The 13,470-nt window shown below is 46.2% G+C and overlaps 1 protein-coding gene across 3 annotated transcripts in view; it reads left to right on the top strand.

Annotated features, from left to right (window-relative positions):
* Positions 1-520: 520 nt before the first annotated feature.
* Positions 521-13,470, top strand: part of EIF4G1 (eukaryotic translation initiation factor 4 gamma 1) — a 139,007-nt gene continuing 126,057 nt past the window's right edge. For all 3 annotated transcript variants that reach the window (XM_073589230.1, XM_073589229.1, XM_073589228.1), the window contains exon 1: positions 521-659. The gene's annotated coding sequence lies outside the window, so the exon portion shown is untranslated. The remainder of the gene's footprint in view (positions 660-13,470) is intronic.

Raw genomic sequence — 13,470 nt, 5'->3', positions numbered from 1 at the left:
GTCTTTGGAACGTGGGAGGAAACCGGAGAACCCGGAGGAAACCCACGCAAACACGGGGAGAACATACAAACTCCTTGCAGATGCTGTCCTTGGTGGGATGGGAACCCAGGACCCCAGTGCTATCCACTGAGCCGCCAGGCTGCCCTAAAACCTGTAATAGCCAATCACAGCTCAACTTTCATGTACTAACCTGCTCTGGAAAAATGAGAGCTGACCCGTGATTGGCTGACATTGGTATTAGCGCCGGCTTTTCTTTCCGATGTCTTTATAATCCCGCCCCATGCTTCTCCTCAGTGCAGACAGTGGCGTGGATGAGGCTTCCTACACACAGGCCACACAGCACAGTATACTGAGCGCTGCACACAGTGTTCGGCCACTTGTACCCATCTCTAGCAGCTCACACACATTGCTATCACACTGGCTGAAAGCTTCCGTCGGTTGCTAGTCATGTGACATCGAACACGCCCTCTACTCTGCTCTGTCGCACGCTCATCACGTGTCCGGCATGGAAGGCGACGCAGCGTTTCTGGCGCTCCGCCCCTTCCGCTCATTTCTGTCACGTGGACGTAGTGTGCGCCTGCGTACTGCTGCGCCGGGATCCGGAAATGGGCCATCTGGCTGGTGCGGCTGCGCCCGGCTGCGCGGACTGAGGAGAGCAGGTGAGACCTGGTGGGGCCCGGCTCGCAATCCATCACCATCCGTGGGCTCATACGTCCCCACAGGTCTGAGGCCGCTGTCCGCCCGGTGCTGCTAGGCTTGTGTGCCCGGTCCAGCATGATGTGTGTGTGTCTGCGGTGTGTTACGTCCTACGTGTCTGGTCCGGGCCCTCAGCCCTGGCAGCCGGCATCTGTGTCCGACACGCGTCCAGTGAGTGCGGTCGGGGCCGGGTTGTGCGCGCGTGGACGGAGTCTCCGGTGTGACCTCTGGCCTCACCGTATGGCAGCGCCCGGCCGTGTGTGCCGCCAATCAATGCCATCACGTCACCGCCGGCTGTCAGGCTCCGCGGGCAGTGGTCGGTGCCCACCCGTGCTGCCGACGGGGAACAATGCCGGCAGCTCCGCCATGCTCCTTCCGGCACGGGGGAGGCCTGCACAGGCTGGTGGGGCCCGGCCGCAGTGATGTGTGGTGACAGGGGCCTGGTCTGTGCCATTGTGCCCGAGCTGACAGGGGGAGGTGTTACTGAGCTGACTGCCATTAATGCAGGGACGGTGGCAGCGGGTCCTGTGCCCTGCCATTATCTGTGCCTGGGTGTGAAGCGCTGAGAGCTGCGGTATATGGCATACGGGGTGTGTGTGTACTCACCGTCCTGCGGGGGGGACACTGGGTTTGTTGCTGGCACAGTAGCCGTGTGCCAATAGTGGGCGACCAGCATGTCTGATGGCGGCTGTACGTGTGCCACAGCCCGGTCCCCAGTAACATCTGTATTGTGCAGCACCACTGGTGGCGCCATCCGCGCTCTCGATGAGCACAGGTCTCCGTAGTGATGACTCGTGATGTGGCGGTGTGTTGGGGTCTCTGGCATCTTGCTGATTGTGTAGGAAGGTGCAGACTGCTGCGCTTTAATAAAAGCCCAGAAGGAGCCCGCCATCATACACTGGAGCCTGGCGTGCACATGGCAGAGGGGTCACTCCCAGAAAGCCACTCCTCCCAATGACACTACTGTACCTTTATTGTTTCTCCTCTGATTTGTGCATCCCTCCATTGTAATGTTTCCCATTAACAGCTCTTAGCATGGGAGAGAACTGTGCAGCGAGGCGGATGGCCATTGTATGGTCATAGTGATAACCGGCTACTTCGCCAAAAAGACTACCAGCCTGACAGGAGCCCAAAGGAAACTGGTTGTATCTCATACAGCAAATGTTCCCTTCATGTGCAGGTTGGCCTAAACGGATTATTTCAGGACGACTGGTTGACCATCTAGTCTTTATGGGTTTGCCTTTACAATCCCGATGGCTGCCACTGGTGAAGAGAAGTATTTCACATTTTGCTCACGTAGCACCATTAATACTACAGCACCTTACTGACATTATCATCGGTGTCCCCATTGGTGCTCCCATTCTAAATTCCCTATCAGTATGTCTTTGTAGTGCGGGTAAAACCAGTAACCAGAGGAAACCCCCGCAAACACGGAGAGAACATACACACTCCTTGCAGATGTTGTCCTTGGTGGGATTTGAGCTCAGCACTGCAGCCTTGCAGCGCTTGGGTCCTAACCACTGTTGCCAACACGTATTGGCTTTCATAGGTGCAGAGCAGGAGAGGGGAATGGCTGCCAGCAGAAGATGCTTCAGGCTGACCGCTATTAATTGTTGCCTCTATAGGGGTTGTCCTGTCAATTAACTCTTCTTAATCCCTGCCTGGAAGGTTAAGCATGTAAGTCCTGTTTGCCTTTCTGATCCCCTGCAGTCCTGTATATTTCCTGCTCCTGCAATGATGTCCCAGCTTGACAGGTAACTGGCTTCCAGTCGCTAACCCTAGGGTTGACTCGCTGGAGCAGGAAGTGCCCTGGCTGGCACACATCAGAACTGGAGCAGCTGCGGATCAATTAGATTTCCATTTTTTATTTATTTTTTCCCCAACCTTTTAAGTAGTTTCCCAGAAATGACCTTTATGTTAGATGGCACTTCTCTCATGACCTTTGGTTTATGCACGTGTTGTCCCTTTAAGGGTGTGTTCACATGGGACATAAAATCCGCTGCCTAGTTCAGTTGCAGTTTTGTGGGTGAGCGTTCTGCAGAGTATATTGAGTAGCATTGCAGATCTCATATCTGCAGCATGTCCCTTTAGGTTGCTTATCTTCACTGCAGATTTCACCCTTTGCAGTACTTCTTGATGTAGATTTTCCACTGCTGAAATTTAGTGTGGCTGTACCTTTAAGGGTATGGTCATACGGTGAAGACGGAGTCAAGATTTCTTTCTGTAGTAAAATTACGGGAAGTGCGCAACGTGTTAACATTATCCTAAATCTGCTACATGTGAACATACTCCTAATATTAGTAAAGCAGTGACACAAGTACATGGCCTTGATGGCTGGAAGGTGATGACCCGTTCTGGTAAAGCTCTTTATTTCCATTGTCAGGTCAGATAACAGTTGCTACTTTCTCTTCTCTGGGACCTTGACATTCAATTGCAAAAACGGCCCCAGTGCTAACGTCCCATCACAGGATCTTCTCTGTCCCGGATATTGGAACCTCTTGACTATAGAGATTGATCATTACCCCCCTACCCCTGTGATTCCGGCAGGGTCCGGTCCGTGCTTCTGCCGATGTGCTTCCATTCTATCTGCATGTAGCTTGCTAGCTTTCATTATTCTACAGAGAAACCTAGAAGTCGTGCTTATATTATAGCTGTCATTGCCCAATAATGATGAAGAAGAATAAGAATAGACCGGTAACTATAACCCCTAAGTGACCAGGTGCACGTTTTCAATTCTAACCAGTGTCACTTTATGTGGTCCCAGTGATTGAGGCTGTTTTTTTCCATGACACATTACACTTTGTTATTGGTAAATTTAGGGGTGACAAATTTTCGATAAACTGGCAATATTCAACCTTTGGTTATCCCCTTAAGTCAGGTATTTTTTTTGCTTAGTATGACTGGCTACTTTGCAGCCTTTTTCAAATGTCTTTTTATCTTGTTAGGATGTTAGAAGTGTTAAAAGTTGAGGTGCAAATTTTCTTTTTCATGAAAACTTACAAAACTTTAATTTTTTAGAGGCCTATTCAATTTTCAAGTAATTTTGAGGAACTTGTATATTGGAATCTCCTCAAATGTAATAACATTAAAAATGCAATATAATTATTTATAATTTTTATTTATTAAACCAACGCAAACACGGGGAAAACATCCAAACTCCTTGCAGATGTTGTCCTTGGTGGGATTTGAACCCAGGACCCCAGCGCTGCAAGGCTGCAGTGCTAACCACTGAGCCACCATGCTAACATCTTTAATGTATTCAGAACTGTTGTCAGAATGTCTAACTCTTCATGCGCTTCACTGGAATTAAACATGTATATTTTCTCCCTTTTAAAATGTTGCCAACATCCTAACCGGCCCACTATAGCGGACTACTGCTGTGACCACAACTTGGACTCAGGTTGCCATGGCATCCATCAGGACCACACCATTGTGATTATAGGGTTCCGATGGACATAGAGGGAGGTTAACCATTTAGATGTCGCTGTTGACAGCTCAAGTGCACATGATATCGTTGCCAACACTTATTGTGGCTGATGCAGCAGGATGTCAGCTGTAGTGTACAGCTGACATCTTCTGCATTTTTGCCCTCAGAGGAGGGGGTGGTGGTGGTGTTGGAGGTTTATCTTATGCCTCAAGTCAGTATAAAGGCTATAGTTCAATTAGGAGATAATCATACTTGGTATTAAAGTGGTTGTCCAAAGGCCAAAGTAATTTTCTTCCTAAATCCCTAGCTATTTAGTACCATGTAACCAAAGGAAAAAACGGTCATAAATAAATCGCACTTCATATCAAAAGTAAACCCAACACAGAAACAGATGTAGAGCGAACTGACATGTAGAATAAAAATTACTTTTTTTTTTTTTTTAAACCGTCTTTGAGTGTAATGCAAAGTATACATATAATGTCCAATAACAAAACAGAATAACATTTATGCAATATTAACATTAGACGGCATTTTTTCAACTATAACCCCACTCCCCCGGGCAGACTCCATAACTTCGTAACACAATTTCAATCCAGTCTAACAGGGATATTACCGGCAAGCTGCTCTCTCATATACCAGTTGGTGAGCTGGAAACTACTATGTATTGCCTGGCGTGTGGAAGATGTCTGAGTATTGATAAAAGAGGACCATGTGAAAAAAAAAGCATTCAGTGTCTTTTTCTTTATTAAGTAAGGCCTCTATCCAATCCATTTTGAAGAGATATGCTACTTTTGTAATAATTTAATAGGCTCTAAGAAGGTGTTACATCTTGTGCAAAATTACACATTTTATTGAGAAAATAAATGTCATATGGTTTAAAAATAAGTCATGGAGTGTCACACAACTGGGGGCACACAGGGTCTATAGGCATAGTACATATCAAATAAGTGTCCAAAGAAAACCGATGGCACTAATGACAAAAATGGAGGATAAACAAGTATTCCAACCGATATAAGATAGTACATGAGTGGAGTGGTCAGGCAGTTGAGCAGACAAATAGTGGTATACATACAAGGCTACATAAAAAATGCTTAATAACACAGGCGAAAGTGCTAAACAAAATAGAGGCTCTGTATCAATCCCATAACCAGCCCATCAGGTTTCAGTTATAATGTATATTATTGAAGGACCCATAAACATACAGAGGCAAAGTGCATGGTGCATTACCTGGAAGTGAGGTGTAGCAAACCTCAACGCGCGTTTCGTGTCACAACCTCCCGAAGAAGCCCATATTGGTTGGAATACTCTATCCTCCATTTTTTGACATTGGTGTCATCAGTTTTCTTTGGACATTTGTTTAATATGTACTATACCTATAGACCCTGTGTGATCCTGGTTGTGTGACACTCCATGACTCTTAAAAAGAACAGAAAACTGATGGTACATCAAGAACTAATCTGAAAAGGTGCATACTAAAAAACAGCTTACATATCAAAATAAGGAAATGGTTTCACTCAATTGCATTAAGGCATATCAATGTGAAATATTTCACATTGATATGCCTTAATGCAATTGAGTGCAACCATTTCCTTATTTTGACTCCATGACTTGTCTTATTTTAAAACCATTTATTTTCTCAATAAAAATGTGTACTTTGTATTGTATGTTAATAGAATCATAGAATCGTAGAGTTGGAAGGGACCTCCTGGGCCATCTGGTCCAACCCCCTGCTCAAAGCAGGATTCGCTAAATCATCCCAGTCAGATGTCTGTCCAGCCTCTGTTTGAAGACTTCCATTGAAGGAGAACTCACCACTTCTCGTGGCAGCCTGTTCCACTCATTGATCACTCTAACTGTCAAAAAGTTTTTTCTAATATCTAATCTGTGTCTCCTCCCATTCAGTTTCATCCCATTGCTTCTAGTCTTTCCTTGTGCAAATGAGAATAAAGTTGATCCTTCTACAATGTGACAGCCCTTTAGATATTTGTAGACAGCTATTAAGTCTCCTCTCAGTCTTCTCTTTTGCAAACTAAACATTCCCAACTCCTGCAACCTTTCCTCATAAGACAGGGTTTGCAGACCGGTCACCATTCTGGTCGCTCTTTTCTGAACTTGCTCCAGTTTGTTGATGTCTTTTTTAAAATGTGGCGCCCAAAACTGGACACAATATTCCAGATGAGGTCTGACCAAGGAGGAGTAGAGGGAAATAATGACTTCACGTGATCTAGACTGTATGCTTCTGTTAATACATCCTAGAATTGCATTTGCCTTTTTTGCTGCTGCATCACACTGTTGACTCATATTCAGTCTGTGATCTATTAGTATACCCAAGTCTTTTTCACATGTGCTGTCACTTAGCCCTATTCCTCCCATTCTATATATGCTTTTTTCATTTTTATTGCCCAGATGTAGTACTTTGCATTTCTCCCTGTTAAAAACCATTCTGTTAGTTGCTGCCCACTTCTCCAGTTTATTTAAATCTTTTTGAATCCTCTCTCTCTCTTCTCTAGTATTAGCTATCCCTCCTAGCTTTGTGTCATCAGCAAATTTAATCAGTTTACCCTCAATTCCTTCATCTAAATCGTTGATAAATATGTTGAACAATACAGGGCCCAGGACAGAGCCCTGTGGTACCCCACTTGAGACATTCTTCCAACTGGATGTGCAGCCATTTACGACCACTCTTTGGGGCCGATCACTAAGCCAGTTATGAATCCACCTAACAGTTGCCTTGTCCATTCCATACTTAGTCATTTTTTTCAATAAGGATTGTATGAGAGACTTTGTCAAATGCTTTGCTGAAGTCAAGATATACTATATCTACAGCATTTCCTTGATCCACCCAATCAGTGATACCGTCATAGAAGGAAATTAAGTTAGTCTGACATGACTTATTAGTTACAAACCCATGCTGACTCTGTTTAATCACTTCATTCTTATCCAGGTATTGACATACATTGTTTAATAATTTGTTCAAAGATCTTTCCTGGTATAGAAGTCAGACTCACCGGCCTATAGTTGCCTGGGTCCACCTTCTTCCCCTTTTTGAAGATAGGAACAACATTTGCTCTTCTCCAGTCTTCTGGCACTTCTCCTGTTCTCCAAGAGTTTTCAAAGATTATGGAGAGGGGTTCAAAAATTTCTTCTGCTATCTCCTTCAGTACTCTGAAGTTTGAAGTTTGCTCATTACTTCCATTTGTGTTGGGTTTACTATTTAGTAAATCTAAACTATCTTCTAATGTTCTTCCATTAATTAAAATTCTCTATCTGTCCCTAAGTACATCATCTAACGGCTTTTTCTATTTTTTTTCTACTTTTCGATGACTCTTCATTTGAGGATCCCGCTGCATACAGGGATATGCAAACCAAGTGCCATCAGGGGACAGAGGCTGTGGTCACTGCCACAGCCCCTGCACACTCCCTGAAACGAAGCGGAGTCAGTGGTGCTGATGTCAGGGGCTGAGCTAGTCCCTGTGGGCTGTGTGATGTGCACAATGACAGCAAGCTTTCTGTTGTCAGCAGGGATCAGTGGTTATGAGCCACATTGTCAGAATACCCGGCATGCGGAGAACAGTAACATCATTTGTGGGGTGACTCTGGTCTCTGCATGCCGGGTATTCTGACAACACGCTCTGTTGCCAACTTGTTACTGTTGATCTGAGCCGACAACAGAGCTAGAGCTGTCATTGTGCACATGGACTTGCCCAGCCCCTGAAATGAGCGTCACTGATGACCTCTGCCCCTAATGACGCCTTGTTTGAGTATCCAGCATGCCCTGAGATTCTCAAACCAAGCGTCATCAGACAGGAAGTAGGGGAAAAATAAAAAAGCAGTTGGATAGTGTTGTTATGGAAGAATAGGTAATTTTAATGTAACTATATTAGAAAATTTAGGTTATGAAACTACAGTAAATAGGGATTTTGAATGAAAATTACTTTGCCTCCGACTACCCCTTTAAAGCAGGCCTGTCGAGTCTGTAAGCCAAACCTCCGACTCCAATGCCTCAGTTTCCATGACACCAACTCCGACTCTACGACCCGACTCCCTCATACCAGGGCTGTGGAGTTGTTAAGCCAAACCTCCAGCTCCGACTCCTCAGTTTCCATGACTCCGACTCCACAAAGGGGTTGTCCACTACTTCTTGATCTAAATGTTTGGCCCCAATAAAAAGCTTATTGTCAGCTCCTGTAGTAGCGCCGTTCCAGCAGTGTCTACACTTTCTCTCCCCGGGGATCTCTTGCGGTGTTATGACACGTGTCCCCGGCACCCAATCAGCGCTGGTTTCACTGTCCCTACCTTCGTACAAATTGAAAATGAAGAGTAAGTTCGGGCTGCAGTGCATACAAAGGTAGGGGCAGTGATGCCAGCACTGATTGGGTGTCATGAGTACTGACACCGCGCTGGAACGGTGCTGCCACGGGAGCGGAGGATAAGCTTTTTTTATTTTATCGGGGCCAAACGTTTCGATCAAGGAGGGGTTGTCCTAGTAGTGGACTTCCCTTTACCAGTTGTGTTCAGTAGATGGATATCTTGTCCTTCAATGGTCATCAGTTGTGAAGCAGCATTTTATTAATTTATCGGACATTCAACCAATTATCACATGACAGTAATTGGTCACTTCATAATTTTTAAGGTTGAAAGTATAAGTCCATCAAGCTCATCCTATAACTTAACCTGTTGGCCAATGACTGTGTGTCCTCTTCATGACCAGCAGTAACATAAAAAATAACATCTTATGCTATGGCAACATTTACATTTTATTAAACCATTTCCTGAAATGACTTGAGGGTGGCCGGCCATTGCTGTGTCTCGGCACCTATCCACATTAGGTCCTTGGTATAATTGTGCATTCAGTACAATCCTCTGGCTTTATCTGTCATGTGCAGTGTAGCTGCTTGTGTCTGCTAATCTTTCCAAGGAGGATGGTGCGGACACTACGGGAGTGCACGGTCAGCATGCTGCTCCTTGCTCTGCCAGCGCTGCAAAAGTCACTTAATTGTGTTAGTGCTACCGCATTTACTAATGTAATGGGTACAGGACCATATTTAATAGGGATAGTGACAATACTGGGATTGTAGCCAATGATTTTGTAGGGGTTTTAGTAGGATGGTGAGTTCTAAAGTCACATGCTTCCAGGCATGACATGAGTGGCGTGACTTGCTTTGATGGTGCTCGGATTTATAGCATGGATCACAGTATTATTGATTGTTTTCTTTAGTGGTAGGTAATCCCCCCCCCCCCCCCCCCCCCCCCCGTGTATACAAATAAGAAAAAAGTTGATGAAAAACTGGTACATTTCAGATCTGCGGTAGAATTTTCTGACCGGAAAGACCCTTGCATACACGTGAATGAGGTTGTCTCTGCAGCACGTACCTGGTCTTTTACAAACCCCATTCAGGTGTATGGAATTGTCGTAGACTTTATTGCAACAAATCTGACATCTGTGCACATCAAAAAATGACTGTATGCTGCAGCCGAACCGTGACCGCATATAGTGCACACACAGTCACAGTTTCACGGTATTCCTGGGGAAGGTGGGTGGGGGGGGGGGGTCATGTGACTCCATATGTACAATTTGCAGATTTTTCACTGACTAGCTTCTTCTAAATTCTTTCAGTACAGAGAAGCCAAATGGATGTAGTCCGCTCATGACCACAAGTATGCAAACTGCATATACGTAGCCACGTGACTGCATCCTCATGCTGGGGAATCATGACAGTGTGCACGTTCCACAGTTACCGTTCAGCATTCTTTAGTCACACAAGGTGACTGCAGACTTATGGTCCCAAGTCTGGACACCCCTTTTTAAAGCAGGTATTTATCTGATATGTGCCTGTGCTTTATACTGGAGGGGGTCCTGAGACCCCCTAGCTATTACTCAGAACAGAGTGCACGTCTGAGTACGGGTTCAATAGCCGGTCTATGGGACGGACCTATTGTACGACAGATCAGAACGCTGACTATCATTTTGATGGCAAATTCAGTGCTGCAAGCAATCTTATTCTTAGCATTGAAAGTGACAGACCTCCCAACGGAGTGTCAGCCTGTGTGTGATCTGAGGCTAATGGAGATGGAGTTTTCTTGCCTTTCTGGACGGATGAGTAGAATGTAGTTTAAAAAAAAAAGCCTCGTAGGAAAGCCTATAGATTAAAGAGAAGACCTATAATTGTGCAAAATTTTGCGTTCTTTCCAGCAGCTCTCTTGAGCGTATATCTGTCCAAGAGCTGTGCAGAATGTTTTGCCTGCAAGTACTGTAGGATATGTATTAATTACATTTTAATCCTCTATAGTTAAGTGTAAGGGTATGTGCACGCTGCGGTTCCGGCCGCTGCAGACCCGCAGCAGTTTTAGCTGCGGTGTACAGTACCATTCAAATGAATGGTAACCAAAAACCGCTGTGTAGACGGTGCGGATTAATCCGCGCGGTTTTCCTGCGGTTTTGAAACCGCAGAAAGAATTGACATGTCAATTCTTTCTGCGGAATCCGCAGCGCTTTCCGATCTCCACCATTGTGGAGATGGTGAAACCGCAGGACCAAACTGCAGGCTTAATCCGCAGATAAACCGCAGGTCTTTTGACCTGCAGTTTTATCTGTGGTTTTTGCAAAATCCGTGCGGATTAATCTGCAGCGGATTCCGCAGCGTCTGCACACACCCTAAGAGTCCAGCCGTTCTCCGGGCTCAGCTTATGTTGTGTGTGGAGATAGCTTCTCCTACAAGCAATGCTTTGTGGAGTACGTGTGAAGTTTGGTTTCCTGACTGTCCATACAACATGGCGTCCTGCAGGGACGTGTTGTACCTTGTGACATGGTATTCAGACATGGACCAGGGACCTGGCGGCTGAGGTTCCAGCACAGGAGAATATTTTTTATTTTCTTTTTTTTCCACATGCTATTCGGTTGTAGAGAATTGAGCAGCAAAAGCCTTCACAATTTGGTGCAGGTTTGCAGATGTTGGCGGAGAGTGTCGGAGCGTACCCTTAAGGCCCTGTCAGACTAAGCGATATCGCTAGCGATATCGCTAGCAATATCGCTATAATGTCACTGGTTTTTGTGACGTTATAGCGATATCACTATGTCTGATACTTATCTCCGACCGCTCCCCCCCCCCCGCTGGTTATCGCTGATCGTGCGAGAACGTCCTGGACCGTTTCTCGTGGGCCGCTTCTTCCTGGGCTTCCTGTGGCGACGCGTGGACGCGGGCAGGAGGACGTCAGGATCGCCTCGTCTGACAGGTAAGTAGCGACCCCCGTCCCCTGCGATGTCGCTAGTGAGATCTGCCTGTGTGGCAGCTCACTAGCGACCACTTAGCGATGTGCCAGCGATCCTGACCACGTCATATCGCTGGTCGGGATCGCTGGTGCATCGCTAAGTGTGACAATACCTTTAATCTTCATGTATGGAGTCTTGCCTTCGGTATATTCTCTGGCTAGTTTCATGAAGGCTCTGTGATATTTGCGCCAGTTTTCTTGGCTCATAAAAGGTGTATACTGAGTACAGTCTGCCGAAGACCTGGACACATTCTGGTAAATTTTAGGAGCCAGCTTCAATAGTTAGGGGTCAATAGCAATGCAGGGTAAAGCCCAGTACACCGCCGCAGGTATGTGCGATTACAGCCTTACAAGTCATTCAGGGTTGTTTGTAGCTTTTTCTCAATAATAAATTCTTGCAGCAGACATATCTTTTTGGAGGCAGCCAAGACTGGTACTTAAAGCTGGGTTCTCATTGCTTTAATGGCAATGCACTGACGGCATCCGTTACATAGCGGCACTAACGCTATGTGACGGATGCGTTGGTGCAGCCATAGACCGCCATTATGTAGCACATCGTTAACACATGCCATAATCGGCATGCGTTCGCTATGTGCCATCATTCTGTGACAGACCCTCGGATGCGGGCTGCAGCGTTCGGGGGTCCGTCACCACTACCACAGACAGGGAAGCTGCGCTAGCGTGATCGATAAACACGATCACAAAATGACAGTAGCGTTAATGCAGTCAATCAACGCTATGAGTCAACGTCCATAAGAAATGGAAGCCATTGATAATCTGAAGCTAGAGCCCGGCCAGCGGGACAGGGCATAGCTACGTCTTAACCATCATTTATCAGTTCAACAAATTTGTAGTGGCAGTCCCAGTGAAGGATTTGACAGCCCAGACTACACAGCGGAGGAGCAGGGAGAGGTAAACATTGCAAATGCTGTGGCCCTGCCCAAGCAAGGGGGGCACACTCATGGGCGTCGGTACTGGCACTGGGCCCCTCATGGTGCGGCGGTGTGTCTGACGGCGGGTGTGCACCACCACCGTCGGGGACACTTGATTGCACTATGAGGGACCCTGTGCCAGTGCCCGCGCCCAAGAGTCGGCCTACCCACCTGTCCAGGGCAACGGCACTCGTACGTTGCGTGTGCTAGGTAGTGACCCCGGCCATGGGGGGGGGGGGGTGGTAGCCCAGTTAGGGAGGTTTACAAAATGGCATATGTTGATGTGGGACATTCACCTGCTGCTAAAGGCGAAATTGGTCAACTTCGAGGAAGAGGAGGACCAAAGCAAACCATTTTTCTGGCAACCTATGTGTCATCAAGGTAAGGTGGGACAAAATCCTTGGAAACCCATGCATGGTTCATTTTAATGAAGGTTAGATCATCCACATTTTGGGTTGACAGACGAGTCCTTTTTTCTGTCAGGATTGATCCAGCTGCACTGTAGACTCTTTCCGATAGCACACTTGCAGCTGGGCAAGCGAGCTCCTGTAAGGCATATTGTGCCAATTCAGGCCAGGTGTCCAGTTTAGCGGCCCAATAGTCAAATGTGAATGACCTCATTTGCACAAGGAAAGACTAGAAGCAATGGGATGAAACTGAATGGGAGGAGACACAGATATTAGAAAAAACTTTTTGACAGAGTGATCAATGAGTGGAACAGGCTGCCACGAGAAGTGGTGAGTTCTCCTTCAATGGAAGTCTTCAAACAGAGGCTGGACAGACATCTGACTGGGATGATATTGCGAATCCTGCTTTGAGCAGGGGGTTGGACCAGATGGCCCAGGAGGTCCCTTCCAACTCTACGATTCTATGACTGCATTAATGCAATGTGAACCTGGCCTAAGAGGCGCATATGTCCTTTTTGACTTTCTATTAAATTGAATGCTTCTTTGCCCACTAACAATATGTCAACGACTCCGCTACTTGGCGAGCTTATTGCGCTCCAGACTGATGTGGCACATTTCAGGCATTTTCCCAAATGGTCTGAAACCAGTGACATTTCAGCCTCTCACATATAAATGTTATGAACGCTTTTGGAAAATATTGTCTTTATTTACAAAATATTGTATCTCATTGGAATATAAC

This window comes from Dendrobates tinctorius, unplaced genomic scaffold (assembly GCF_039654945.1).
Source record: "Dendrobates tinctorius isolate UK_male_01 unplaced genomic scaffold, ASM3965494v1 ptg000107l, whole genome shotgun sequence".
Lineage (NCBI taxonomy): Eukaryota > Metazoa > Chordata > Amphibia > Anura > Dendrobatidae > Dendrobates > Dendrobates tinctorius.
This window is presented reverse-complemented; position numbering and strand designations above follow the sequence as displayed.